Genomic DNA, 4,665 nt, shown 5'->3' on the forward strand with positions numbered 1-4,665 from the left:
TGTAGTATCGGCCGTTGCAACTGGCTCTTTTGAAATCTTCGGTGGCGCAGCTCCGCCTTATATAAACTATAGAGGAGTGACGTACTGGGCCAACTAGACGGATTCTTGAATAATTAAGTAATTTATTAATGCTAGCAACAATTGGAGAGGTAAAACATCTAACACCCGCGGTCTAGTTTGTAATTAGAATTGGTCTTGTTATCGATTTATAAGCTCTTAAGCATTTGTTCCATTGATTGCTGTCCTAAACGACGGAGAGACACGGCTGTCTTTTTAAGTGAAATTACGATTTTGTCTTTGTGTTATTAAAAAATAATATTTTTATCCAAAATTATAATTTTATTACCAAGGTAAGACTAAAATTATAATTTAACCCAATAAAATGACTACTTCTTCCCACATTTTTAAGTAATTTATGCTTATATACTTAATTTAAATCTCAAATTCTAAATTCTAAACTACAAACCTAAAACCTAATACCTCATTTGAGATGAACACCATGACCTATTAGCTAATCAAGGTGGCGTCATTTCATACGAAAACGAACTATCCGTGTCAAGGAGGCCAGCTAATAGGGCAATTAAAGTTGCGTCATTTGAGATGAACTATTACCTAATCAAGGTGGCGTCATTTTATACGAGAACGAACTATATATGTCAGCTACGACTTCAGTTTGGCTTGACTTCGAAATTCGGAAATCAAATCAGGAAACAAACGCACCGCGGAACGCGCATCCACACATGCAAGCTGCCTCGCGCGGTTGGTGAAGGGTACGGCAAACACGTTAGGGATAGACAGCTGGGCCTGAGTACGCAGATAATTTCAATGAAGTGACATCAGATGCTCGACGTCATATATATACGACGTGCTTAGCTACTCTCGCGTCCACAAGTTCGCCTTGAGACCTGCAGCCACTTGTACCACATGCTTCTGCTCAGTTTTATCTCCACGATTTTATTATATATAATTAGGAAGCGTGAACGTCTTGTCCATCAGTGCGTATATATTATTTAAACCGGAATTCAATCAGTGCGTATATATTATATCAATGTTTCCAATAGAATATATATATTATTGGTGGAGAATACGTGAAGATACCTATATATATTATATATGTATTAAGATATAATATTGCTAATAAAAATAACAATAAATAATAAAATATCATGCTCGTAAGTCGCATAAACTTATTTTATTTCACGTAATGCGATTAAATAAAGACATTTATTGATCCTTTAAAATTTAAATCGTAAAGAAGATTGCCAATTGATAATGAAAAGAGTCGGCTTTGATTCTCCCCCTTAACTTCAATCTCGATGATGGATGAAAATATAATTATAATTTATTTTTTTTTGTGTTGAATAAAAAGAAGACCAAATCCTTATTTATAATAGTAGAAGTAGTCTTCTATCAAAATTCATTAAGAGTTATACATATCTTCTAAATTAAATTGAATTTTAAGTAATTAATTATTTAATTATCTCATCAAATAAATAGCGTCATATTTGATAAAATATTTATTTCAATTATCATATAAAATATAAAATAATTCTTACTCATTTATTTGATGAGATATTTACATCAATTATTATATGAAATACAAAATAATTCTTATATATCACTACAAGAACTTCGAGTTTTAGCGACGAAAATATTTCGTCACTAAAGCCAAAAATTCGTTGCTAAATCAATTTAACGATGGATCAACGACAGACACTATCAGTCGCTAAAGTCTTTGTAATTGAATTTTTTTGGAGACAAATCCATTCCCAATTTAGCGACGGAAATATTTTTGTCGCTAAATGTAATTTTTTGAATTTAGCGACAGAAATTTATTCCGTCGCTAATATTGTAATTTTTTAAAATTTTTCGTCGCTATAACATATTAAAAAATAAAAATAAATAAATAAATAATTAAAAAATAAAAAAATATTTTAGTGACAAAACATTTTCGTCACTAAAATATATTAAAAAATAAAAATAAATAAATAATTAAAAAATATTTATTAAAAAATTTTAAAAAATAAATAAAAAATTAAAAAAATATTTTACCAAATTAAAAAAATTATATTTTTAGCGACGAAATGGCATTGCTAAAATAGATGCATTTTTAATTTTTTAAATATAACTAATTATTAAATTAACCTAATTATCAAACCATAATATTTAAAAGGTGATAAATAAGTTATTCTCAAAAAAAAGAAGTGCAGGACAAAAAAGATTCAATTGTAAAAGGTAAGACAAACCTAATGCGAAATGAGATGAATGCTACAATTCAAACCATGGCAAAAACTATTCCACGAGAGTCAAATGAAAAGCTCCAAAAGGATCAAAACTGAAGGAGTTATGGTCGCGGAGTGAGGAGATAGCATAACCTTGCCAAAGATGTGTACAACAACACTGGCACAAGTATAAGAAAAAAATAAGTAAACTCAAACCATATATTTATTTCGAAGGTAGAAAATACTCACACATAAGCAACAAACATTATAATTTGTAAATCCAGCTATATATATGTAAAAGAAAACAAATATATATAAAGAAAGAATATGACGCTTCCTTTTGACTTCAATCCTTAGAAACTTCAAACCTTATGGAAGTTACAAGGCTGAAACCTTCTATAGATTACCTATAGCTAGAACTTCACTAATTCTTACTTAATTAACCATAAGCTCCTTAATTAAGTCTTTAATCCAACTACCTCAATTCTATATTGTAACATGTAACTTAACTTAGAATTGGGTTTGTACACCCTATAGTTTTCACTTTTCATTTCGGATTTGGTGGCTACATATGGTGTATAGATATATTATTTGTTTGTCAGTGGTTGTCGAATCTTTTCTTGATTCACAACGCTCTCTCTTCTAGGTTGTATGGGGATTAGGGTAGCTTGGGAGAAGGGGTGTTACATGTTTTCCCTCATTATTGGATTATGTAATACCCCGTATTACATGGTATTGAAAAATAAATAATTTCTAGTGATTTTGAAAGGATCTTGGGTGATCCGAGAAGCTCGAAAGTCGGTTTCAAAAAATTAATTAATTAAATCACCGAATTGACGACATAGAATGCCCCGAGACTTGGATGCTTAAGGAAGAGGGTATGGGATTGGTGAGCGCCTCGAGGTGAGGCTAATGACGCTGGAAGCAATCCGACTAGGAATAATTTTCAGAATAAATTTTGTATAAACCTGAATGATTGGCGGTACCGAATAGTGGTAAAGGACCTCCGAGAAGGTAAGGGGACCTTAAGGGTGGTCCGATTTTACGAATCAGGTAACCCTGAAGCGTTTTCGGGTGGAATGAAAGTCTCGTGCAAGCGTAAGGACAAAATCGACCTTATCGAGTAAAAATCGATTATTAATTTTGGAGAAATCAAGATTTGTGAGGCTTGACGGTAATTAATTAAGCCTTAGGAAGATCCAACTATTATTATAAAAAATTCCCAAAGCAATTACCCAAATTTCCTAAGTGAGATTATGAGAAATAGAGAGGGAAAAATGTGTAATTATGTGTGTGTATATATATATAAATATATATAGGCGCGAGCTTGGAGGCCAAGGCATCTACAGTGCCCATTTTCTCTGATATTTTGAAAACAAAGTGAGAGAGGGAGAAAGAGTAGAGCTCGAGAGAGCAGGGCCGAGACTAAAGAGGGGAGAAATGAGAGATCAGGAGAGAGCTGATGCGTAGTGGGCGGCCAAAGGGTTAGCCGAAGTCCCGAGCAGCGGCCGGGGGTGTGGCTGAGGTGTGAAGCGGCCATGGCAGCAGAGCGCAGGTCTGCGTGGGGGTAAGCAAGCGACGGCTCGTTGTGTGCAGCATCGGCGAGGAAGGCGAGCAGCGGTGGTGCGCAGTGGCGAAGGCGACCAGGGGCGATGGAGGTGCCGGGAATGGCTGAAGGCAGCTGCGACGGTTGTGCTTTGGTGCGGGTGTACGCATAGGGCCAGGCTTGTGGTGGTGGCAGCCGTAATGGCGGCGTGGTGCAATTGGCATCGAACGACGATGGTAGCGTAACAGGCGGTAGCAGTAGTGTCCAGCGGTAGTCGGGCTGGTGCGCAGGTGTGGCTGTGCGAGGAAGAAGATGGTGAACAGGAGTCACGGGCAAGAGAAGAAAGGAAAAAGAAAAAAATAGAAAAGAAAAGAAAAAGAAATAAAAGAAATTTGGAAAAAAGAGAAAAATAAGGGGAAAATAGCTAAAAAATTCTGGAAATTAATTTGGGCCATGAAGAGCATTCTAGAGGCTCAGAAATGGGATTCGGGCCCAAGATAGCAGTCTAAGAGGTGATGCTAGTGTGGGCGTTTGGCCGATTTCCTTCTCCAGATTGATTGAGGTAATTTCATATTTTATTTTCAAGTTAAGTTGATTATGTGAGATAATCTAATGTGAAGGGATGGTTGGTTTGTGTCATGGTTGGGGTTGTTTGGAAGTTGTTGTCTGGTGATTTTGCGGTGTAAGCAAAAATGAAGACCCGGGTGTAGTGTCTGATATATGTGGGGTTCTGTGTGATTGTGCCTAGGTTCTACCAAGGAGGCGATAGCCCTAGAGAAGTTTGGAGTTTAGCCAGACATTCTCGCCCGTGGCAGAGATGAGGCTTTAAGCCAGGTAAGGGATGACCCCAAGGGTAGTGGTCTTGCATGCATTTGTAAATGGTTGTCTTTATGAGTT

This window comes from Diospyros lotus, chromosome 11 (assembly GCF_014633365.1).
Source record: "Diospyros lotus cultivar Yz01 chromosome 11, ASM1463336v1, whole genome shotgun sequence".
Classification (NCBI taxonomy): Eukaryota; Viridiplantae; Streptophyta; class Magnoliopsida; order Ericales; family Ebenaceae; genus Diospyros; species Diospyros lotus.